This window comes from Tupaia chinensis, unplaced genomic scaffold, assembly GCF_000334495.1.
Source record: "Tupaia chinensis unplaced genomic scaffold, TupChi_1.0 Scaffold000054_1, whole genome shotgun sequence".
NCBI lineage: Eukaryota > Metazoa > Chordata > Mammalia > Scandentia > Tupaiidae > Tupaia > Tupaia belangeri.
The window spans coordinates 2,787,033-2,814,504 of NW_006159512.1; the positions used below are offsets into that span (position 1 = coordinate 2,787,033).

At 36.9% G+C, this 27,472-nt stretch overlaps 1 protein-coding gene and 1 pseudogene across 11 annotated transcripts in view; one reads left to right on the forward strand and one right to left on the reverse strand.

Moving 5' to 3' along the window:
- Positions 1 to 27,472, reverse strand: part of ANKS1B (ankyrin repeat and sterile alpha motif domain containing 1B) — a 1,163,098-nt gene that overhangs the window by 736,697 nt on the left and 398,929 nt on the right. The window lies entirely within an intron of this gene.
- LOC102477621 (40S ribosomal protein S18 pseudogene) lies at positions 8,226 to 8,748 on the forward strand (annotated as a pseudogene).

Below are 27,472 nucleotides of genomic sequence, written 5' to 3' on the forward strand. Positions count from 1 at the left end.
GTGAAAGATAGGGGTTCAGATTCATCTTTCTGCTGTTAAATGCCCAGTTTTTCCAGCATCATTTGCTAAAGAGATTTTCCTTTTCCCACTGGATTGACTGGTACCCTTTGTCAAAAATCAGCTAGCTGTATGTTTTGGGGTCTAATTCTGGGGTCTCTGTTCTGGTCCATTGGTCCACCTGTCTGTTTTTGTACCAATACCATACAGTGTTGATTATCACAGCTTTGTAATCCATTTTGGGGTCAGAGAGTGAGATGCCATCCACTTCACTCTCCTTGAGCAGGATTGTTTTGGCAATATGCTGTCTTTTATAATTCTGGAAAAATTCTATGATTGTCTTTTCTAGGTCCATGAAGAATGTCTCTTGTATTTTTATAGGGATTGCATTAAATATGTAGATTAATTTGGGTAGATTTGCCATTTTGATTATATTAATTATCCCCATCCTCATCCAGGAACAAGGCCTTCCACTTCACTTTTTTGTGTCATTTTTTTTTTTTAATTTTTTTTTTTTTTTTTTTTTTTTTTTTTTTTTTTTTTTTTTTTTTTGTGGAGGGGTTTTGCTATAGGGTGTGTGTGCTCACCAGAAAGACAGAGAGATAGAAAGTGAGAAATCCCCCCCCTCCCAGGGGGGATGGCCACATCACAATCCCTTATCCTCCATTCTCCTCTTGGGATCTTGGACACGCACGCACACATGCCCAGCGTGAGTTTAAGCCACTGGGTTCGGGACTCGAACCATAGTCGACTACATGGGAGTCCAGCGACATAGCCATCATGCCAACTGCTGGTCCCGCTATAGATTTTTGTAACTTGATTTTATCTCCTGTCACTTTACTCTATTCACTTTAAGAAATTTTCTCAAAAAAATAAAAAAAAATAAAACTTCTTTGAAAGTATTAAAAGCAGACTAGATCACACAGAAAATCAAATCTCAGATGTAGAAGACAGATTGCTGGACTAGTAAAATCTTCCACAAAGACTGAGAAAATAGCCTCCAAAATGAGAACAATATATGAGAAATACTAGATACCATTAAAATGTCCAAACATCCAGATAATCAGCATCCCAGAAGGTGAAGAGACTAATAAGGGCATTGATAATCTATTCCATGAGATCCTGGAAGAAAACTTCCCAAACAGAGAAAGGCATTCAAAGATCCAGACCAAGAAATACAAAGGACCCCAAACAGGATCAACCCAAAAAGATCTTATCCAAGACACATTATAGCCAGAATGACAAAAACCACAAAGACCAGGTACTCAGACTGGCAAGAGAGAAACGTCAAGTTACCTACAAAGGATATCCCATCAGGCTAACAGCAGATCATAGAAAAAAAATCGGAAACAATACAAGCAAGGAAGAAATGGGAAAATATATTCAAAGTGTTTAGTGAAAAACAATTTCAACCAAGAATAGTATATCCAGCAAGATTATTCTTCATATGGGAAGAGAAGACAAGAACATTCTCAGATAAACAAAACCTGAAAGAATTTACCAACACCAGACCAGCTCTCCAAAACGTTCTGAAGGAAGTGCTATCTCAGGAAAACAAAAGTCAGACACACAGAAATAAGAGTTCTAAAACAGCTAAGAAAATAGCCAGCTTAATGGTAGGGACAAGTCCAGAGTTGAACGTTATCTTCCAGAATTTAAATGGAAAGATCGGACGACAACAGAAGATAAAGTACATGAGTTTGAACTGGTGAATTAAAATTTTATGACTTTTGGTTAAAACATTTCTGATCTTCTGTGCATTGTTTTCCATTGTTAAGGAGTTTTGTCTTCTCTCGAGTTGTGGACAGGTCCATGCACCTACTATATGAACAGATCCTAACCTGTTTCCTGGCTTTAAGTATTAAGCAAAGTTCTCTTAACATTTTTAAATTTTGATTTATTAAAGGTAAAACTGCCTTTCTTGAAATTAAAACATTTATTTAAAAAATACCTGTTTAGTAACCACAGTAAGCTATATAGCCTCAGTGATGTGCTATTTTATAATATATTCATTCATCCCACAGTTTCATGCCTAAAGTCAACTTTTGTTCACAGATATGTATATATCAACTGAACTTTCTATTGCAAGTATTTAGATTAATTAAGGTATTTTGTGAATCAATACAATGTGGGAAAGAATAAAGGAATGGAAAGCAACTGCAGAGACCAGAGACAGAGTGGGAGGACAATGGGAAATGTCAGAGGGTGAGAAATAGGGAGGAAAAGAATATATATAAGAAACAAAAAATGGAAAATTATTTCTTGATGATAACATGTATGATTAAGCCGCTTTACAGTGTATTCTGGCTGGAAAATCACATTTGGTATGCCATGGTGATGTTCAGTGAAAGTATGTAAAATAAATTAATTAATAAAAAAAAAGGAAGTTTTCTCATGGATACTTTTGGATCTGCTATGTATACAATAATGTCATCTGCAAATAGAGATAATTTCAACTCTTCTTTCCATATTCAAATGCCTTTTATTTCATTCTCTTGTCTGATTGCATTGGCTAGGACTTTCAGCACTATATTGAAAAGAAGTGGAGAAAGTGGGCAGATTTGTCTTGTACTAGCTTTCAGTGGAAAAGCTTTCAGCTTCTCCCCATTCAGTATAATGTTAACAATAGATTTTTTTCATATATAGCTTTTATTATGTTGAGAAATGCTGATTTTGCTGAGCATCTTAATTGTGAAAGGATGGTTTTTATCTTTCTTTCTGTTAATATGGTATATTACATTTATGGTTTTTGCATATGTTGAACCACCCTTGATTCTCTGGAATAAAGCCTACTTTAGTCATGATGAATATCTTTCTTATATGTTGTTGGATACAATTTGTTAGTATCTTGTTGAGAATTTTGACCTACATTTATCAGAGATATTGGTATGTAGTTTTCCTTCCTTGTCTGGTCCTTATCTGTTTGGGGAATGAAAGTGATTAAGGCTTTGTAGAATGAATTTGGGATGGTCCCTTCCTTTTGGATCTTTACAAATAATTTGAGAAGAATGGTGGTTACCTCTTCTTCAATAGCTATTTAGAATTCATAAGCGAAGACATCCAGACCTGGGCTTTTCTTTCTTGGGAGTTTATTTACTACTGATTCAATCTTATTGCTTGTTATGGCTCTATTCAGGTTTTCTATGTCTTCCTGTATCAATCTTGGCAGATTATATTCATCCAGGGATTTGTCCACCTCATCCAGGTTTTCTTGTTGGTTGGCATATAGATACTCATAGTATCCTCTAATTATGCTTTGTATTTCTATTATGTCCATTGTAATATTGCCTGTTTCATTACAAATTTTATTTATCTGGATCCTTTCTCTCTTTTTCTTGATTAGTCTAGCTAGTGGCATGTCAATCTTGTTTATCTTTTCAAAGAACCAACTTTGTTGTTTTCTGTAATAGTTTGATTATTTTCTATTTCATTTATTTCTGCTCAAATCTTTATTATTTCTTACTCCTGGTATTTTTTTTTTTGGGGGGGGGGGTTTGTTGCTTTCCCAATTTTCTGAGGCATGATGTTAGGTTGTCCACTTGTGACCTTTCCATCTTTTTCTTATGCAAACTAATTGCTAGGAATTTCCCTCTTAGGACTGTTTTTTCAGTATCCCATAGACTATGGAAACTTGTGCATGCACTATCATTTGTTCCCATGAATCTTTTTTATTTCAGTAATAATCTCTTCAATAGTTGTGATGTCATTCAGGAGTAAGTTATTTAGTTTCCATATATTTGTGTATTTTTCAGAATTTTTCCTGAAATTGATATCGAGTTTAATTTCATCATGCTCAGTGAAGACACTGGATATAATTTCTATGCCTTTGAATCTGTAAAGGCTTGTTTTGTGCCCTATCTTCTTGTTAATGTTCGAGAAGGTACCATGTGGAGGTGAGAAAAAAATATATTTTGTGGTTTTGGTATGGAAAGTTCTATAGATGCTTATCAGGTCCATCTGATATTTGATTTTGTTTAGGTTCTGAATCTCTTTGCTTATTTTCATTTTGTTCATCTGTCTAAAGGTAATAATGGGGTGTTGAGGTCCCCAACAATTAGTGTGTTGCAGTCTATCTCTCCTTTAAGTTTTAACAGCCTTTCCTTCACATATTTGGGTGCTCCTGAATTGGGTGCATAGATATTAATAAGTGTTATATCTTCTTGATGAATTAGCTCTTTTACTATTATATAATACCTTTCTTCTTGTAGTTTTCATATTAAAGCCTATGCCTGAGATCAGTATCATGACTCCTTCTCTTTTCTGGTCTCCATTTGCATGGAATATCTTTTACCAGCCCTTCACTTTTAGTCAATGTATGTCTTTATCCATGAGGTAGGTTTCTTGTAGGCAACAAATGGAAGGTTTCAGTTTTCCTATTGATTCAGCCAGTCTGTGTCTCTTGATTGGGGAATTTAAACCATTAACATTCAATGTTGTTATTGATATTTCCAGACTTGTCTCTATCATTAAGTTGGCAATTTTCTTGGGATTTTTTTTTTTTTTTTGAGCTCTTGTTTCTCTCTGTCTTTAGTTTTCTTGGTATAGCGCTCTTTTCAGAAGTTCTTGAAGAGCTGGTCTGGAGTTGGTGAATTCTTTGAGGTTTTGTTTATCTGAGACTGTTTTTGTATTTTCTTCTCACATGAAGGACAATCTTGCCAGGAATAGTATTCTTGATTGAAATTGTTTTTCATTTAACACTTGGAATATATTTCCCCATTCTTTCCTTGCTTGCATTGTTTCTGGTGAAAGCTCCAGTGTTAGCCTCATGGTATAACCTTTGTAAGTAACTTGACTTTTCTCTCTTGCCAATTTTAGTATATTGTCTTTACCTGTGGTTTTGGCCCATCTCAATATGATGTGCTGTGGAGAAGATCTTTTTGGGTTGATTCTATTGGGGTCCTTTGTACTTCTTGGGTCTAGATGTTTGAATGCTTCTCTAGGCTTGAAAAGTTTTCTTCCAGGATTTAATTGAATAGATTTTCAAAGCCTTTATTAGTTTCTTCACTTTTCTTACTAATTATACAGATGTCTGGATGCTTAATGGAATCTAGTATGTATCGTATATTAACCTCATATTTTTTTCTGGTTATTTTCTCTTTTTGGTAGTTTTTTCCTAGGTCAGAGGTTCTGTCTTCTACATCTGAGATTTGATCTTCTACATGGTCTAATCTTCTTTTAATACTTTCAAGGGAGGTTTTGATTTCCTGTATTACAACCTTCATCACTAACAGCTCCCTTTGATTCTTTTTTATGATGTCTATTTCTTCTTTCAGATTGTGGAAATATTTCTGCATCTCCTGTAGTTTGTTGTCTCTTTTCTCTTGCATCTGGAGTTCATTGTCTCTTTTCTCTTGCATCTCATTAAGTTTTGCCACTATGAATATTCTGGATTCTTTATCTGACATTTCCATGAATTCCATTGTGCTGTCTGTAGATGAGGAGGTAATTGTTATTTTCCATACAGGGAGAGATATTTTCTTGGTTTCTCATGTGTCTTGTGCTTCTGCAGTGGTTTCCGGTCATCTGATGAAGTATACATTTCTTCCCTGTAACCTGCACTTTTGTTTCTGGGACTGGGTATTATGAATGCCTCCCAGATTCTAGAGATCAGATGGACATGGAGCTGAGTCGTAGGGTCTCAACTGAGAAAGTATGGGTTGTGTACTTTTGAGGACTATAAAGTCTGTGAGGAATGGGAAAATGTCAAGGTTTCAAGGCGGTCGCTAGCCTTGCAAAATCAGGGAAGAATAGTGGGACAGTAGGGAATAAGAGGGACTGACACCTTGAGCGGATAAATGGAGTGCACAGGTTCCAAGGCAGTCACTAGCCTTGGTCTTCACCCTTGCTTCTGCTGTGCAGGAGCAGGGAAGAATGGAGGGGTGGAAGTTGGGAGCAAGAGGGACTGGCTCTGGCACCTGGAGAAGACTAATAGAGTGTGCAGGTTCCAAGATGGTCACTAGCCTCAGTCCACAGACTTGGATGTCTGTCTTATGTATTTCCCATGGAAATGTTCTGTCCTATAAAAAAACTAGAAGAATGTTCTATTATACACATATTATATATATATATATATATATTATCTTTTCATAATCATGTTATATATGAACATTCTTCTGTGTAATTAAAACTAATGTTTTCATTATGAAAGTAGAAATGGATTTATCATTTGTACAAAATAATAGCATTATATCTAATAGCATTATATCTAACTAAAGACAACACCTTGTATACAGTAAGTGTTCAATGGATGCACATTAAATGGATAAGCAAATAAATGATTAAGAGCAAGTAAATCTTTTTAACTTAAAATATTACTTTTAGTGGTAGTACATGACTACCACTTCTGGGAGGCAGTACAAACATCAGAAGTAAAGTAGCCCAAGTATCCTGTTTCAATATTGTCAGTAAGAAAGTGCTCACTAGGTACCCTTGAGGAAGTTAATATTTAATAGTTGTTTTAGATAATCATTGAATATTCTAAATTATTCATAGATTTTTACTTTCTCTTAGTGATGATTTCTTTAAAATGTGCAATTCTTACAAGTTTACTGAAAACAGACACACCTGGTCTTTCATTAGTACCATCAACAGCAGAGTTACATTGGGTCATCAGAAAAGTCATGATGCATTTTTCTATGCAAAAAATGAATTGTGACTTTTCTGACAACCCAATATATTGAATAGTCTTGTTCTATAAGCTACTTTACCAGATAAAATGCATAGCAGGCAGCCTCTAAATGGTCCCAACTGATCCCCATTTTTTTATTAATTTTTTAAATTTATTTTTAATTTCATTTTCTTTTATACAGCCAACCACATTATTTAGCTAATATTCATACTTTTGTGAAATTCTCTCTCCTTCGATGTAAATTAAACGTGTTGAATCCCTATCTACAAATAAATACCTAAGCGATGAGATGTCACTTACGGCAATAGTTTACAAAGAGACCGCGGCATCTGTCTTAGGTGTCTCGGATGCTTTGTACTGAGGAAAGCAAGCAACTACACTGTGATTGGTCTTATGAAAGGCCCATGTGACATGTTGAGGTATTAAGGATGTCAATGAAAGCCGACTAGGAACTGGAACTTGTCAATAGTTATGAGAGTTAGCTTGGAAGCAGGTCTTTCAGCCCTGGTCAAGGTTTCAAATGACTGCAGGCCCAGCCAACAGATGGATACAACCATAAAAAACCTTGAACCAGGGACATTCAGCTAAGTCACCCATGGATTCCTTATCTAGTGAGATAATAAATGTTCATTGTTTTCAACCACCGGTTTGGGAGTTAACACAGCATTAGTTAGCAAACATCTTAGATGTTTGGCTAACATTTATAACATCTCCAACTTGCTACATCTTTGGGCTACAACAGCAAATAGACTTTCAGTCTTGTTTTGAAGAAGCTGATCACTTAATCGAAAACAGAAGGAAAAACATACAGTTAAATGTTGTGTTCTTTATGATATATCTTGGGCTCTATGGGAACAAAGAGTGAGCCACTACCTAGAACGGCGAGTTAGATTATTAGTTAAAAAGAGAAAGTAAATAAGAAAAATATAATCATAGCCTTAAAGAATGAGTAGACTCAAAAAGAGAAGCATTCCAAGCAAAATAGAATATGTAGTGGAGCAGAAGCATGAAATAACATTATGTCTCTGAGGAATTATAAATAGTTCAGCCTGGCTGGAATACAGGATACGTGTGGAAAAGTAAATGGAGATGATGTTGGTGAGATAAAGTATTAAGATGAAAGATGGAAAGGCATATGGAAAAAAGAGAAAATAAAATTGGGTCTGTACCAAAAAGAATATTTCTTTTCTTTTTTTTTTTTTTTTTAAGAGGTTTTTGCTATAGGGCACATGCACTCACTAGAGAGACAGAAAGCGAGAAATCCCCCCCCCCCCAGGGCAATGGCCATACTGCCATCCCTTCTCCAACAGTTTCCTCTTGGGATCTTGGGCATGCATGCACACACACCCGGTGTGAAAATAAGCAGCCAGGTCTGGGACTCAAACCCTGGTCAACTATGTGGAAGTCCAGTGATGGAACCATTATGCCATCTGCTGGTCCCCCAAAATCAGATTTTTCTATTTAGAAAAAAAATTAAGTCACATTGCATTTCTAAAAATTGTTTTCCTTGAGCCCATGATCAAATGTTACTTTCATCTATAAAATAACTATAAGGCTATGGTCACTTTAAAAATTCTCTAAATGAGCTCTTCCACAGGAGGCCTACACGCCGCCGCTTTTGCCGCCGCCATGTCTCTAGTAATCCCTGAGAAGTTCCAGCACATTTTGCGAGTACTCAATACCAACATCGATGGGCGGCGGAATATAGCCTTAGCCATTAAGGGTGTGGGGTGAAGATATGCTCATGTGGTGTTGAGGAAAGCAGACATTGACCTCACCAAGAGGGCAGGAGAGCTCACTGAGGATGAGGTGGAACATGTGATCACTATTATGCAGAATCCACGCCAGTACAAGATCCCAGACTGGTTCTTGAACAGGCAGAAAGATATAAAGGATGGAAAGTATAGCCGGATTCTGGCCAATGGTCTGGACAACAAGCTGTGTGAAGACCTGGAGAGACTGAAGAAGATACAGGCCCATAGAGGGCCGCGCCACTTCTGGGGCCTTTGGGTCCGAGGTCAGCACACTAAGACAACTGGCCGTCATGGCCGTACCATGGGTGTGTCCAAGAAGAAATAAGTCTGTAGGCCTTGTCTGTTAATAAATAGTTTATATACCAAAAAGAAAAAAAAAAATTCTCTAAATGGAAGAGACCATACCTTTGAGTTAATGGATAGAATGATTGACCAGGAACTTCAAGCTGATACTCAGTATTTGATCAACTCCAATCTGCAATGACCTTTGGTTTATTTTATTTATACCAGAGAAGTTCTTCTAAAGAGCCAACAAATCTAGAGCTGACAGTATATAAAAAATAGTCCAATATCTCAGTTACCATAAAAAGTAACCCAATAAACTGACTAGTAGGAGACTGTGGTCTCTCTTCTCATTCCCTTACCTTACTCTTGTTTCTTCCTATTCCTCAATCCAACACAGGGAGAGGGTCTTTTGCATAGTAATTTATCGGAATTCTGCAATAACTGTCAAGCAATACCAGATGGGAAAGATTTGCTTGTTTTATTGATTTTTTACTTTGAAGGCTACTTTGAAGGCATTAGGAGGTATGTGGGGAGTCACTGATAGTAGAATTTCATGACATTCCTCCCAGGATGGTGCCAATAATAATTCCTTGGCTTTGACTATCAAGACTGAACTAGAATCCTAGAGAAATGGATAGTTATGAAAATACAAGAGAGAAGTCAGAAGAGATAGGTCCCTTTTGAAGGCTAACTTTTATGGATTAAATGGTAATTAAATGAAGAAACTGAAAAATAAAATATTTTACATCACTTTGGCAATTCATGAATTGTCTTGTTTTGTTAACACATCTGTGTTTCAATTCTTAACCATATTTTTGGCCACTAGGATCTATTGGTTTTGAGTCCCATTTTGGGTCTATGCTTTCCTTTTGGCCTTGACAACAAATTCTTTTCTTTGCTTTTACTTTCAGTGATCCCTTATATTCATCTTCTATAAACACCCAATCTAACCAAGCCACACCCTAGCACTAGTCTGTCAGGTAGAACCCTAAGGAAGAACTGACCCCTTATTAAGTTAGAAAATGAACTTGCAAAAATCCCAGGTGATGAACCAGCAGATAGTGTAATGGTTATGTCACTGGAATCCCACATAGTCAACCACAGTTTGAGTCCCAGACCAAGCAGCTTAAACTCATGCCAGGCACATGTACATGTGCTCAAAATCCTGAGAGGAAAATGGAAGAGAAGGGACTGTGGTGTGGCCAGCCACCCTGGGGGATGATTTCTTTCTTTTTGTCTCTCTGTGTCTCTCTGGCAAGTGCATGTGTCCTATAGCAAACATCTCTCAAAAATAAAACCGTCTATGCTTTCCTTTTGGCCTTGACAACAAATTCTTTTCTTTGCTTTTACTTTCAGTGATCCCTTATATTCATCTTCTATAAACACCCAATCTAACCAAGCCACACCCTAGCACTAGTCTGTCAGGTAGAACCCTAAGGAAGAACTGACCCCTTATTAAGTTAGAAAATGAACTTGCAAAAATCCCAGGTGATGAACCAGCAGATAGTGTAATGGTTATGTCACTGGAATCCCACATAGTCAACCACAGTTTGAGTCCCAGACCAAGCAGCTTAAACTCATGCCAGGCACATGTACATGTGCTCAAAATCCTGAGAGGAAAATGGAAGAGAAGGGACTGTGGTGTGGCCAGCCACCCTGGGGGATGATTTCTTTCTTTTTGTCTCTCTGTGTCTCTCTGGCAAGTGCATGTGTCCTATAGCAAACATCTCTCAAAAATAAAACCGAAAAAAAAATCCCAGGTGATAGTATCATAGCAGCTGGAGGTAAAATTACATTCATTCTCCCTTATAAACTTCAGTATTCTTCTGCACTTTTGTAAAATAAATATACCATCAAACTCCACTATAGTGTGAACAGACTTACATATATCATTTATGATCTTTGATTTACTCTCATAGTCATCAAAGTATTAGAAGGTCTCCCAGTCTTCTTTTCACCACAAACCTGCCATCATGTTGGAAACATTTCATTTCTATGGAGATGTTCAGTCTCACCAAAGTGTTTTGATTTCTGCTCATGTGATCTTTGTCTTAACTCTATTCAGGTCTCAGCATCTAAAGATGACCTATGAACTTCATTAAAAACAGCAACTACTTCATATAGACCTCTAATCTCTAAGAATCTATTCTAATTCACATAATATCCAATTATTTCCATTTCCTCGCTTCCCTCACTCATGCCAGTTCCTACTTAGTAAGGGTTCTACCTGACAGTCTAGTGCTAGGATGTGGCTTGGTTAGATTGGGTGGGTAATCCCACTGAGATTTATTCTCCTAGATGTTTGAAGTATGCCTGGTGGGCAGTCTTCAGCTGTCAGCTCTCTTAGAATTGCCTCAGCTGAAGAGACCTGACTGATCCAAGCACATGCTCCCCTCCAGGAGCAGCCTGCTTTCAATGTCAACACAGTGGTACATGGGACCAGCAGTTGGCATAATGGCTCCGTCGCTGGACTCCCATGTAGTCAACCATAGTTTGAGTCCCGGGTCTGGTGGCTTAAACTCACACTGGGTGTGTGTGCGCACCCAAGATCCTGAAAAGAGAATGGAGGAGAAGAGATTGCTGTGTAGCCATCCCCCCAGGGAGTGATTTCTCACTTTCTGTCACTCTGTCTTTCTGGCAAGCACATGCACTCTGTAATCTCTAAGAATCTATTCTAATTCACATAATATCCAATTATTTCCATTTCCTCGCTTCCCTCACTCATGCCAGTTCCTACTTAGTAAGGGTTCTACCTGACAGTCTAGTGCTAGGATGTGGCTTGGTTAGATTGGGTGGGTAATCCCACTGAGATTTATTCTCCTAGATGTTTGAAGTATGCCTGGTGGGCAGTCTTCAGCTGTCAGCTCTCTTAGAATTGCCTCAGCTGAAGAGACCTGACTGATCCAAGCACATGCTCCCCTCCAGGAGCAGCCTGCTTTCAATGTCAACACAGTGGTACATGGGACCAGCAGTTGGCATAATGGCTCCGTCGCTGGACTCCCATGTAGTCAACCATAGTTTGAGTCCCGGGTCTGGTGGCTTAAACTCACACTGGGTGTGTGTGCGCACCCAAGATCCTGAAAAGAGAATGGAGGAGAAGAGATTGCTGTGTAGCCATCCCCCCAGGGAGTGATTTCTCACTTTCTGTCACTCTGTCTTTCTGGCAAGCACATGCACTCTGTAGTAAAAACCTCTCTAAAAATAAACAAACAAAAAAACCCACAGTGGTAAAAAAGGTCCGGTCCTATCACCAACTTGGAATTACCTTAAAGGTCATCCCAATTTCAGAGTTCCCAGGGGAGTCTTTGAATGTTTATATTGACACTACATTGCAGCCTAATCTGTCTTGCCCTTTCCTGACTGCCTTCAACAAGTATTGCTTCCAAGAGCACGCTCAATAAATTTCTTGTGTGCTAACCTTCACCTCAAAGTCAGCTTCCTGGTGAACTCATACTGGACTGAGCTCAGTCCAGATGCTCTCAGTGGCCCCTTCTGCAATTAAAAAAAAAATAGATACTAATAACTGAGAGAGGAAAAAGTATACAACCCCTATAAGCTAAAATTACCAAATGATTTTATATGTTTTCACAAATCACCTATTTGGTGAAAGAAAAAAAAATAGAAGACTGGGCTGAAAACTATAAATCTTATGATATACTCAAGCCTTTGTATAGGAGTATATCAATAGCAAAATGTAAAAATCCATCAATCAATCAATAAATAAAGGAGTATATCAATAGCATACAATCTTCTGGTTTTGTCTCGATTTAATTAATGTGAAAATAACATATTCATAAAGTTAAACACCCAAACAGCATAATATGGCGTATAATAAGTGAGCCTTATTCCTTACTAAGGTCCTATATCCTATTTCCAGTTTGTTGTGGATTATTTCAGGAGTTCATATGGAAAGATAAAAAAATAATAATTTCATTAAGTAATTAAATTTCATTTGTTTGAATCTTATTTTTTGTATCCAGTTTTTCTCAGAAATGGATGATATTTTCTTAAAATTTACATGGCAAAATAATGGCAGAGGGTAAGAAGAAAGGAATCAAGGGGAAAAAAGAAAGAAGCAAAACAGTTAAAAAAACACAAAATGGAAAATTATCTGTTGAAGGTAATAGGTACAGTAATCTCTTTGATTGAACCAATATTCAGTGTATTCTGGATGGCAAAATTCATTTCGTTTGCTGTAATGATATACAGTCAATGGATGTAAAATAAATATTTAAAAAGCTATGTTAGTATCAAATAAAACCAAAGTTAAGTAATCATGAGAAAGAATAATAGTGAAAGAGGGCTTGCCTCAATAAATACCAGAAAATACACAAGTCGAAGAAAATATATTTCAACTCCCATTTTAACACCTGATTAAAAAATTTAGGTAGGTTACAAAACTCATTTTAAACAATAAAATAACAATTATCTTAAAATATATTATAGGAGCTTCCTAATATAACCTAGTGGGAGATAGTCTTCATCAAGACAAGAAACCTAGGAGGGCTAAAGAAAAAGATTGATGTATTTCATTATATAAAAGTTGAGGGCCAGCCTATGGTCTGGTAGTTAAGGTGGCTGGACCCCACATGGCTGACTGTATAGTTCAAGTTCTGGACTGGCAAACTGAAAACCACACAAATAGGTCATGTGTGTGTGTGTGTGTGTGTGTGCACCCCAAATTCCAAAAGGTGGAAGAAATGGAGAAAGGTATGACCATGCTCCATGGGAGTTGCTTTCTTCCTTTTCTTCTCTCTCTTTCTCTCCAGCAAGTGCACATACCCTCTGGTAAATTAGAGGGAAAATTAATAAAAGAGGTACAGTTGGTAGTGTACTAAACTGCAGTACTGCAAGCCACATGGCTGACCTCAGGTTCAGGTCCCCTGCCTGATCAACCTTAAACGTGCTGAATATTTTACATAAGATGAGTACCATATGTTGTGACAGAAATGTCTTCAAATATAGTTTAAAGTCTTATTCCACTGATACAAATATTTTACATATTTAAAAAATATATTTCACAAGTTTAATTATTTAGGTTATAAATTGACAACTTTTGGGGGACAAATTTGGAAGTTCTTTGAGACAAAGTGTAATTAGGTAATTAGTCTCACAACTTACCTATAGCTAGTGAAAAAATACCAAAAATTTTAATCAACTAATATTTGATATTATTAGGAAGGTCTTTGTATTCTATGAATAATTGTTTGTTGAGTTAATTGAAGAACTGTCACTTTTGGTAAAACATCTTTATTAGGTTTATCCTCATAATTTTCAAGTGAAATTTCCATTACTGAAATTGCCAGATCTCATCTAAAAGTAATTATTCTCAGGGCCGGCAAGTGGCGTGTTGGTTAAGGGCACTGGACTCCCACATAGAGTGGGAGTCGACCACAATTCGAGTCTCAGACCTGGTGGCTTGCTTTCTCACTTTCTCTCTCTCTCTCTCTCTCTCTCTGTCCCACTCTGGGCAAATTAAAAGAAAGAAAGGAAGGAAGGAAGGAAGCAAGCAAGCAAGCAAGCAAGCAAGCAAGCTAGCTAAATAAAACAGTTCTTTTTAAAAAAGTAATTTTCCTCTTGTGCAAGAATGTAATTCATTTTATAGCTGGCCAAAACTACATGCTCAAATCCTGCTTAAAAAATATGTTTTTAATGTTTGGTTGAACACTTAATTCTGATTTCAAGCAAATAACTTTCACTGATTTTTTTTGACCATTGAGAGCATATTTCTTATCAAATTTATTAAGTATTTACTGAACCTACCTCTAATTATTGTCTACATGATTATCTTTAAAGTTTTGTTAGACAAGAGCTAACTATTTCATTTTGCTTTGCTATGATGAATCACAGTGACCATCATGATGTAAATTTGCTTCTCTATTTCTGTAAGGATGCAGCTAAAGGATATATTGGACTGACGGCATTGCTTAAAAGAAGGTGGAAACAACAGAGTCAGGCAACATGGGGGAAATGATCAGTAATTTCTTTCTTTCTTTTTTTTTTTTTTTTTTTGCTATAGGGCATGTGCAATCACTGGAGACAGCCAAAGAGAAGGAAAGTGAGAAAGCACCTCCCGGGGGTGGAGGAGGAGATGAACACACTGCAATCCCTTCCTCTCTATTCTCTTCTCAGGACTTTGGACATGCACACACATGTGCCTGGTGTGTTTTCAAGTCGCTGAGTTCAGGACTTGAAACACAGAGTCATGTGGGATCCAGTTGCCATAATCATTATGCCACCAGCTGGTCTCAAATTATGCATTGTTTATAGGCTTTAATTCAGTATTACAAGCACATATTTCTTTTGTAATTTGTAAGCCATCCAATGAAGAAAACAAAACCTATTTTTAAAGAAATGTGATTTACTGGTGGGTAATGCAGGGGAAACTCTTGGAGACATTAGAGCAGGCCAAGACTTCTTAAATAAGATCCCAAAGCACAGGCAATAATTCCAAAAAATAGACAAATGGGATGACATCAGGCCAAAAAGCTTCTACTCAGCAAAAGAAACAACAGTTAGAGTGAACCAACAACCCTTGGAACAGGAGAATATATTTGCAAACTATACGTCATATAAGGGACTGGTAACCAGAAAATACAGGGAACTCAAGTGGCTTATCACCACCACCCCCCAAAAAAGTGATCAACTCAATAAAAAGATGGAAAAATGAGCTGAACAGAAAACTCTCTAAGGAAGACTCACGAATAGCCAAAAAGCATATGAAAAAAAAAAATGTTCAACATCTCTTATCATAAGTGAGATGCAAATTAAAATCACAATGAGACCTAACCCCAGTCAGAATGGCTAAGATTATAAAAACAAAAAATGAGAAGTGCTGGTGAGGCCATGGTGAAAAGGGAACGTTCCTACACTGTTAACGGGAATTTATATTAGTACAACCACACTAGAGAACAATATGGAAGTTCCTCAAAAATCTACACATAAAACTACCATGTGATCCAGCAATTTCATTCCCGGGTATCTTCCCAAATGATAGGAATACACTCAGTCAGAAAAGTGCTTGCACATCTATGTTTATTGCAGCATTATTTAACATTGCTAAGATAGGGAACCAACCCAGTGAACCCATGAACAGATGAATGAATTGAAAAAGTGTGGCATATACACTATGGACTATAACTCAGTCATAAAAAACAACAAGACCCTGGCATTTGATAGAAGTGTATGAATATGGAAGGTATACTGCTGAGCGAAGCAAGCCAGACTACGAGAGACATTGTATGTCCTCACTAAATATGTACCAGATGTTCGTACTCGATGACAGAAACTGCAAGATCAGTAGATATAGAAGCATGGAGAATGAGACGGATAGTGGAGACAGAGTAGGAGGAGGATGGGCGGTGTCAGAGGATGAGAGGAAGGGAATCAAGGAGAAAAATAGAGAGGCGAGACATTTAAGGGGCACAGAAATGGAGGATTGTCTCTTGATGATAATGTGCATGATAATATCTTTAACTGGACTGTCGTGCAGTGTATTTATGCTGGGAAAATTCATTTTACAAGCTGTAGTAATGTACAGTGACTGAATGTATAAAATAAAAATTTTTAAATGGAATTTTAAAAAGTGTCATTTATATTTTTTTGTTGTTGTTGATTTATAATTTCATTTCATTATGACCTGAGATTGTGGCTTGATTCTCTGATGTGCTGAAGCTGCCTCGGTGACCAAGTCCCTGCTTATTTTCCAAGTGCTTTCTGTGTGCTTGAAAAGGACAATTATTTCTTCTCTACTGGTGGATACAGAGTACCAGATATGTCTACTAAATCAAGCTTGTTAATTGTATTATTCAATATCCTATGTTATTTTGCTAAGATGCTTTTCCTTTGAACTAGTGATTACATATATTTTTAAGTTTTGTATTTCTTTCCTGAGTGAGTGAGAGAAAGATAGCAGTGTGGCCAGCAAATGGTATAGCAGTTACATTGCTGGACTCCCACATGGCCAACCAGAGTTCCAGTCCCAGACCTAGTGGCTTGAAAATCACATTGGGCACATGTGCATGCATGCATGCCCCTGATCCTAGGAGGAGAATGGAGAAGGGATTGCCGTGCGGCTATGCCCCTGGGGGGTGATTTCTCACTTTCACTTTCTCTCTCCAACAAGAACACAAGCCCTAAGGTAAAAACCTCTTAACCAAAAAAAAAAAAGAAAAGAAAAGAAAAAAAGAAAAGAAAAAGAAAGGGAGTGAGGAAGAAAGGAGGGAAGGAAGGAAGAGAAAGCAAGCAAGCAAGCACATGCCCAATAAAGGCCCGATGCCATGATCTAACTCCAGCTTCAGCCAGCCTCCACTCATGTGTGTCTTGGGGCACTTCTGGACTTGAACTGAAAACCTTCACAGGTGGGATGGCCTTGCAGAGTGTCACAGTTTATCTCTATATCACCCTCTTGCCCCAGTACCCTCTATTCTGTTTCATTTATTCATATTCTGAATAAAATATATTAAAACCTCAAACAAATTGTAGATCTAAGTTCTCCTCAAAGTCCTGTCAGTTTTGGCTTTTTATATTTCAAGTCTATATTGTGTATTACTATTTGTTAAAAAATTATAGCATTTATCCTGAGGATTTTTTCTTTAATTTTACATTCATTCACTGAGCACCATCACAGCATACAAAAATGTGATTTCTCATCCAGAATACACTGCATAGTGACTTAATCATACAAGTTATCATCAACAAATAATTTTCCCTTTCTTGTTTTATATATAAACTATATATATAGTTTTTATATGTAAACTACATATATAGTTTTTCCCCTATTTCTAATGCTCTGCCATTTTCCTGAGTTTTTATCCAAACAGGGCTTCAAAAAGAAATATTATATCTTCTTGGTATTGCAGTTTCTAAGTTTGATCCTTTTATTATTAACAGTATCCTTTATCTTTATGATGTTTTAGCCTTTGATTACATTTTGACTAATTATACTGCTTCAATGTTTTTCTTTACATTGGTTCTGTTTGATCTTTTGTTTTTTAACTCCATTAGTTTCAAATCTCCTCTGTCATTTTGAGTAGGGTTTGACTCCTATACAAAGCACAAAGAAAGAATTTTAATAATTATGTCCACATGACCATCTTATCTTTCATTAGTTTTTTTATTATTTTTTGCTATGTCATGCTTATTCTTTGCATCACTTATTTTTTTTCCAGATTTAGGAACATTTTAATTAATAAAGTTTTTTTTATTTTTTAAAAAGTTTCCATTACTAATTTGGAAGTTATGTTTCTAATTTTCAGTGATTTCTCTTCAAATTCCTATCAAAATATTATTAATAAAAATACAAAGCCATTACATATTATTTTCTCTCCAGTTCTTTAGCCTAATTATTTTTCCTCCAAACACAAACCTCTATTTTGGTTTTATTTAAATTTTTATGGCCAGCGGCTCATTTCCTATAGTGAGCTCCCAATTCAAGTGAAACTCTTTTAAACCCCATTGGGACCAAGTCAGCAACTGGACAGACTTTTTTTTTTTTTTTTTCCTTAACTGAAGGTTGCATGAACTCACCAGGGAGATAGAGAATAAAAGGAGAGGAGGAAGCATCTCCCCTAGGAGATGAATTTTAGGCAGGCACAACAAAGATAACACCTATTATGTTTCTCAAACCTCCTGATCTGGGACTCAAACCATTTGAGATCCAGGTGCTTTATCCACTAGACCATAGAGCTACCCCTAGACTGCCACTTCCCATGTTTCATCTCTGATGCAGTTGCATATGGAGATATTCTCTCTGTTATTTAGCATAGCTGGAATTAACAATCTTCTCATTTTATATTTTATCCTTCATTATTGTTTTGATGAAATGAGTGGGAGGAAATAGGGGAAGCGTTGCCTTAACAAAAACTTGACAAATCTTGCCAAGTTGATAAGCAATGTAAAACTTCTAAACTTAGAAAAATTTTAAAACAATTTAAAAATACATACAATACAAATATACACAAAATGATAACATGTACATAAAAACTATGCACAGGAAAATAAAGTGAAAGCAATATACCAGAATGTTAATATTAGTTGCTCTGATAAATAGGATATGGGGAAAGCACTTTTTATTTTCTTTAAATTGAATAAAATGATTTATTCAGTTTGTAATGAACATATACATTTACTTTTGGAAAAGCTACTAAAAGGAAAAATAAGCATTATCTTTGTAGCTATGCAGAAATGTTTAAAACCACAACAGCAATCCAACGGCATTTTCTAAAGAAAACAATTCATTAAAAGATATTTAAAATTAGCTCAGAGGTTCAGAAAAATTTCTGTGTAGCTTTATCTCCCCAAAATATGCTTCAGTGGAAATGATGCAGGATCCTCACAGAGACTCGTGACTTAATGTTAGCTTACTGTCATGAGGAATGGAATGCTCAGCTGGTTCTGACTTGTTTATGGCACAGCTCTTACTATTCCATTATTCTCTTGTCATTTCCTCTATGCACAGGAGAGAGACACGGAAGACACTAGATGACTGGTGGTCAATAAATTGAATGGTTTTATGGAAGTTAAAAGCATAGAAAACCTATGTGATGACATGGCATCTGTAGTTTTTCTCTGAGTTTTGTGTATAAGTAGAATAGGATCTCCTGCAGAGAACGAGAGGCCAAGTTTGGCAGTAAAATATACAGCTCCAGACACAATGACGATCTACTTGAGCCCCTCTTGACTCCCAACGTTTACAATGTTTTAAGATTTTATTTACAATAAATTGTAGATAAAACCTCTCCTATTACTTTATGTGTAAAAAGTTTATCATTTTTTTAAAGAATAATTTATTTAATTTCACTTATTAAGTTTGACCAGAGAGAGAAAGTGAGAAAGCAAGCTGCTAGGTCCAGGTCTCGAACCACGGTCGACTATGTGGGAGTCCAGCATCTTATCCACCACGCCATTTGACAGCCCCACAAGTTTCTGTCTTAAATGTCTATTGGGCCTGAAAATAGTAAGCTCTCAGTAAATGATTGGGAAACATATGAATGAATGAATGAATGATCTTGAAAGACAATCCTTGGCCAGGTGGTGGTGTGGTAGTAAAACATGATCATCTTTGACACAGTTTCAAATGGGAAGGTTTCCACTTGGAGTCTGGAGTCTTCTTTGAGTATACCAGCCCTGCACTTGCCCATCATCCAGGACTGGCTAAAGACGGGATAGACTGTGGTATCAAGACACTGTTGGGAAGCTGTCTTTCTTTTACTCACTAATGGAAAAAAAAAATTTTAAAGGAAGGGTGGAATGAAAAAGACAATTCTTTTTTTTTTTCTTTTTTTTTTTTTTGAGAGGTTTTTGCAATAGGGCGCATGCGCTCACCAGAAAGATAGAGAGAGATAGAGACACAGAAAGCGAGAAATCATCCCCCAGGGGTAATGGCCATGCCGCAATCCCTTCTCCTCCATTCTCCTCTTGGGATCTTAGGCACGCGCACACGCACACCCGGCGTGAGTTTAAGCCACCAGGTCCAGAACTCAAACCGCGGTCGACTATGTGGGAGTCCTGAGACATAGTCATTACGCTAACTGCTGGTCACTGAAAGAGACAATTCTGAACAGGAAGAGGAAGCAATGAGAGAGCTGTGTAAAATACACTGAGAACTACAATGGGAGCTCATTGCCAGTTTGTTTTTGAATTCTTATCTCTTTCAATAAATTATCTACCCATTCTGTTTTCAGTTCCTCAACTGCAATATGACAGATGATGGAAAATGTGATGAGATGATAGATCTGGAGAAATTTTGTGTATTAATTATTGAATGAGATTAAATGTTGAAATTACTTGATAATGTATATGGTGATGTCTTTGACTTGATAATATACCCATACAGGGAAAAACCATATTGGACATTGTAAAGATGCACAGAAATCAAATGTAATCAAAAAACTAATCATGTATATAAATAAAAATTGAACGACAAAAAATAAATCATTTTCTATTTCTCTAAACTGTTCAAACCTAGTCTGTTAATATAAAAAATAAAAAACATACCTACAAATAAGCTGATTTTACCTTTTCCACTTTTTATAATTGACTCTGAGAAACTAATGAAAAACCAATCTATTACAATTTATTGAATTTATGTATTCTAATATAAATATAAAATGAAATATGTTGGATAGAATCTAGACTTTTAAAACATTAATGTACAACTGCTACTTTCAAAATGTATAATGTAACTGCAGTTGTGTGTCAGTTAATCTTATTAATGTTACTTAATTAGAGTGTAGGAGTACTTAAAGAGAGAACTGGTAGTCTTAGTATAATATTACGTGAATAATATAACTTCTATAGAAAGGAATATAAAATAAATTAGTGAGTTTGCAGTAGATGTATCTGACATGTCTAGACAATGGAGGGAGGGGGGGAAAGGTATTAAATAAGAGACTACAAGCATTCAGCAAGAATTCTGCAAGAATATATTTTTTCTATAACACTATTTCCAATTTAATGCTGTATGTAGCAGCTGTGAAACAGAACAAAGTTAATAAGAGTGATTTCATGAAGTAACAGCTTAATCATTAGAATGGACTGAAATTACAGAACTGCAAATTCCCATGAGCTATAATAATATTGCCTCTTTTAGGAACATGGAAAATAACTCTTGTCAAGATTTCAACCAGCACACCAAACAAGATAATCTAAATTAAAATAGTCTGAAAAATGAGTAAAAATAGTAGTCAAAAACGTGTATCTCTAATGGATAAAGGGTTTTGCTCAAGTTTTAGGATTTTATAAACAGCATCTATCCTCCATCCATTCAACTTTCTTCAAGAAGGGAAACCTACACATTTACCATTAATTTTAGATAGATACCAACTATTTTGACATGGACTATTTTAACTTCCTGGCTAACTAAGTTATTTTGAATTATATTCTAATTATAAAAGTAATCTGTGTTTGGCTAGCCCATTGTCAACTGGTTTTACAGAGCTGTATCCCACATTGCCAACCTCTGTTCAAATCCCAGCCCAGGTGGCTTGAAAAGCATGCTGGACATGTGTTTGTGCACCCCAAAACACAACAGGATGGAGAAATGAAAGAAAAGGGATCACAGCATGACCATGCCCCATTGTATGGGTGGTGATGCTTTCTCCCTCCCCCTCTTAAAAAAATAATATGTCTTAATTGTCAAATTTGAATAAGTATGAAAAAGAAATTAAAATCATGTGCAATCTACCATCTAGAAATAGCACTGTTAATGTATTCTTTCTGACCCTTTTTTTCCTATGCACATACATATAGATATTACTTTTAATACATTTGTATCCAACATTAAACACGTATTCATCCGATGGTATTTATTGAGGGGCAACTGTGTTATCATGAAAATTTACATAATTAAATATTATTTTAAAACATTATTTTTTAATGATTATAGATTATTCTACCCTACTGGAATAATCATTATTATATTACATGTGGTTATTACTTAACCATTCATTTGTTTTGACTTTCGGGTTGTATAATTCATCCACTTATTTTAGACTAGAACATTCCATGGAAACACTCCACAGATGGGCACAATGTAGATTTATCGCAAACCAGTAACCTATTTTCCCCACTCTTCCTGTTTTCTTTCAGAGGAAAAATTTAAGTTTTATCTTGCCAAGTTAAAAAAAATTTTAAATTTTTTAAATTAAATAATCAACTCATAAATTGTAAATGTGACTAAGAAGATAGCCTCTAGGGACCAGCTTAGCATAATGGCTATGTCACTGGACTCCCATGTAGTTGTCCGCAGTTCGAGTCCTGGACCCAGTGGCTTAAAACACATGCCAGGCGCGTGTGCGTGTGTGCCCAAGATCCTGAGAGGAGAATGGGGAAGAAGGGATTGCAGTGTGGTCATCCCCCGTGGCCATCCTCCCCGGGGAGTGATTTATCGCTTTCTGTCTGTCTTTCTCCGTCTGGCGAGCATAGGCACGCTATAGCAAATTCTAGCATTATCATTTTAGAGCAAGTTCTAAATATTTCTGTGACTTGATTCCCTTATCTTTAAAATAGGCATAATAATACTAACTACCTCATAGATTCATAATGTTAAATAAGTTATTGTGTGTGAAATAAGTGTTCAGTAACATCAGTTTTTTTTCATTAACATTAATTGAGTGTTTTTCTAGGTGGTAGTGATTTTGCTAGAAGTTCTCATTTCAAGGGTGAATAGAGAGGCAAGATTTTGAATTGTACAAGACAGATAACTGAAATAGATAACAAATAACCCTATAATAACTAATTCCAATCAAGGTAAGGGCTAGCAAAGAAAAGAAAATTAGAAGGTGCTGCAAGAGAAGAAAACAGACACATACTTATTCTGGGGCAGGAGGGTACCCACAAGCAGTGTTTTCTTAAGGAAGAATATGAGTTTCCTTCCTGGGGAAAGAAGAGGAGAAGGAAAAAATAGGAGCAGGATTTTTTCAGTCATGTAAAGGTCCATAGGTAGGAAGGAACTTGCCTCTATTGAAGAACTAAATGTAACTGCAAAAGGTTAGGGTGTCAAAGTGGAGATTGGCAAGAAAAGAGGTTAACAAACAAACAAACAAAAATAGAGCATTTTGAACTTTAAAGATTAGGACATTTTTCTAAGGGCAATGACAAGCCACTAAAAAGTTTTAATTAGGGGACTAATGCAATCAGGTTTATGATTTTTATAATTACTTTGGCTCGAAGTAAATAATTACATTGAGGAAGGCAAATAGGGCATTAGAAAGTGAATAAAATAATACAGAAGAGTGACTTGTGATGATAGGGATTTAGAAAGGCAGAGAGATTTGGGGACAGTCAGGCATAAAGAGTAACTTACAGAATGATATTCACCTGACTGTGTATACCAGTTACAACCAAAGACCTAGTGATCGACTGAATGTTTGGATTAACAGAGAGGGAGAATGTAAGAATGACACACGTTTCTGACGTCAGATGAATAATTATTTACTGAGATAAGGAACTCATCATGAAGAACAGATTTGGGGTTAGAGACGTGAGAGTTTACTTGGGATATGTTAGGGTCAGGGTGTCTTTGGGACGTACGGGTAGAGAAATTCAAGGATAGTAGATGGGTGGTAGATGGATGGATGAGTGGGCCTAGAGTTAAGAGAAGTGGCTGGGACTGGAGAGAAATATTTGGGAGTTTTCATCATGTTGACTGTAACAGAAGTCATACTATAAATAAAATCATTTAGAAAGAGAGAAAAGTAAAGAGATAGGAAGGACTTTTAAACCTTGCAAAATTCTAAACTTTTAAACTCATACAGAAAAGTGTCATCTAAGTTGAGAGGGAGCAGCATATTAAGATAAAAATCTGCCTTGACCAGCAAAGGGAAAAAAAGGATCCGAAGTGGAGGGGTCATCACTCTGTGCTGCTCAGAGGTTAAGAAATGAAGATTGAGAAATGTCCTTTTGGGTTTTGTAACAACGAGGTCATTGGTATCTTTAGAAAGCACATTTCAGCAGTGCAGAGGGGAATGAAAGCCTGATTAAGGTGACTAAGAAGTGAAAAAGAAGAAAGAAAAATGAACACACTGAGTGCGGAGATAAAGAGAATAGTAGATGAGTTATCCAGTGGAGTCAAGAAACTTTTTAGCTGTTTTTCTTTTCTTTTTTCATTTATTATAGGGTATGTGCACTCACCAGATACAGAGAGAGAAGGAGAGAGGGAGAGAGAGAAAGTGAGAAAGCATCTCCCAGAAAGGATGGCCTTGCTGTCATCTCTTCTCCATTCCCCTTTCAGGATTCTGGGCACACGTGCACAAACACTCCTGGTGTGATTTTCAAGTCACTGGGTCAGGGAATCCAACTGCACAGTCAGCCATGTGGGATCCAGGTGCCATGCCAACCAGCTGGCCCATATGTTAGTTGTTTCTATTGCTATTGTTTTTATAATAAAAAAGACTTAAGCAGATTAAATGCTGATATGCATGACCCATTTGAAAAGGGCCATTAAAAATACAGGACAGAGAAAGAATACATGAAAGGGTCAAATTCCTTATAAGGCAGATGCTTGGACCAAAGAGGATGGCATCAACTTGCAACAGGAGAGAAACCCCTCTTTAACAAGAGGGATGATGAAGAGGAGGGGGATGGGGAAGTGGTATTTGTACACTTAATGGAAGAAGGTAACAAAGTTTCATCTGATGGCTTCTACATTCTTTATGAATTAAGGTAAGAGGCCATTTGTTGACAATGAATGTAGAGAGCCCTATGTTACACAGAACAGGCTCTGTAAGGACAAGACTGCACACAAGTGTGACATGTACAGCCCAATTCCTCTCTTCACCTGCCAAACCATAATGGGAACTCCCTGAGGGAGTGACAGAAACCCCCACTCTGGTAACTCCTGTCAGTCTATTCCACCCAGAGATCAACAGACTCACGTGTAGTAATACTAAATACTAATACATGTTCTGATCAAAGAAACTCTTTTTGTCTATATAAGAAGAGAACTCACCAGAGCAACTTTGCTATTCACTTCTGGAACTGTGACCAGAGCACATCGCTCCAGGCTACCATCTGAGAGACTCACAAACCTTGGTGCCCAAGAGTCTGCCCAAGAATTGCTGCCTCTATCCCAGCCTCAGCACCCATCCTTGGATCCCTCATGAGAGCTCTAAGAACAGGTCATACTGGGACCAGCAGTTAGTGTAATGGCTATGTTGCTGGACTCTCATGTAGTCGACTGTGGTTCACGTCCCGGACCCGGTGGCTTAAAACTCACACCGGGCGCGTGTGCGTGTGTGCCCAAGATCCCAAGAGGAGAATGTAGGAGAAGGGATTGTGGCATGGCCATCCCCCCTGGGAGGGTGATTTCTCGCTTTCTATCTCTGTGTCTCTCTCTGTCTGGCGAGTGCACGCACCCTATAGCAAAAAACTCTAAAAAAATTTTTAAAAGAACAGGTCATATAAGCTGCCAATGCAGCCTCCACAGACACTAGAACTATTTGTGGACACACGCCTGGCTCTTCCCCTCCAGCAACTACTTCAGGTGATTGGCTAGAGTGAGTTATTCTCACCCCTTGACCTGACTGCTTTATGCTAGTCTTTATACTATGCAATAAAGTGGTTCTTATTCCCTCATTCATGACAATGAGAGACAAAGTAGGAAAAGTATCTGGGGTTAGAGGAGAGTAGAGTAGAGAAAGAATGGAATGGGAAGCAGTGTGGAGAGACTGCTTGAATTCAATGAGCACACATTTAAAATTAATTAATGCTAATTCTACTATTATACATTAAAGGAGAGATTCTGTACCATGGGGTATCATACACTATATCATAAAAAGTCTATGCTCCTACATCATCAACTTAACAACAGTATATTAAAGCTTTAAAATTTTTATTATTCTACATCTCACATTCATGTACAGTAGAATTAAAACTGATTAGAGTTGGGGAGAGTATGATTTCTTTTCGTTTACAATGCTATTTTCAAACATTGCAAACTTCCTGCAATTTGAGCAAACCAAGATGATTACATTTTTCAAATTGGTAAACTGTCTACATGGATGAAGGAGTAGCTAATTTATTAGGGTTTCGATGCAGGCATGGCTGCCCTAGTTTTCTCTCCCTGACTCTCCATAAACCAGCACTAAGTTACAAATTGACTGTGTAGATATGTGCTTTAATAAATGGCTAAGACAGCACAGAGCACAAAGCAAATGTCAAATAAATAATTGCTTTCTGATAAAAATGGCTCTTATCGGCAAGGCTAGTATTTGTATGTTCAAGAATGCTTCCATGGCACTTTAAAATAGTTTGCTCTCTTAAATGAGTTAAACATACCCACAGAAGTCATGTTGACACTATTCACTTGCTTAGCAGAGATAAACATTTGTCCTGGACCAGTACTAATTCCTTAATTTCAAAAATTTGGCATTAGAGTTAAGGAAGTTCACCATTTTAAAAAATATTTAGATAAAAATAAGTTACAGTATGACCTGAAACTTCTACCCTGCTCAGATGTTAGAAGAGGTGTCATGGGGTATGGAGGATTATTCACCAGATGACATTTCCATTTCAGAATGACCACAGTCCAGTAAGCACATTAGCAAATTGAATAGAGGTAACCAAGACCCACACTATCCTGGCATGCAGCTATTCAGTGTGTCCTTTTATCAGAGATCATCTGCTTTCTCTCAACAGGATTAGAAACAGTCTTCACTGATGTTGCTGTAAATTGCTCATTAATCAAAATGGATTTATTGAGCATCCACAGTGTGTGAAGCCTGTTCTAACTGATTCAAAATAACAGGTTGCCTAGTTACCATAAAATGGAAAAATTCCCTTGTGAAGGTTCAAAATTAAATGAAAGGCAGCTAAAACACTAACTTTGATGGCATTTGACTATTTTCTAAGGTTTTTTCTGCCATTACAGCCATTTTCTTTCAAAAGATAATGTTCATTCATTAATTTATTCATTTATTTATACAACTAAGTCACCACCATGATTATGTAAGGTCCTTTGTTTGATGCTATAAGAGAAACACATAGAATTCAATATTAGCCACATAAACATGAGTCTTAGTGAATGTAGCTGAACTGTAACATCTCACTTACTATAGATTTATTAACGAAATTCCTCTATATTTAAATTAACCTGATAGAGGGACCAGCAGTTAGCGTAATGCCTATGTCGCTGGACTCCCATGTAGTAGACTGCCATTTGCGTCCCAGACCCGGTGGCTTAAAACTCACGCCAGGCACGTGTGCGTGCATGCCCAAGATCTCAAGAGGAGAATGGAGGAGAAGGAATTGCAGGCATGTCCATCCCCCCTGGGGGGTGATTTCTTGCTTTCTGTCTCTGTCTGTCTGG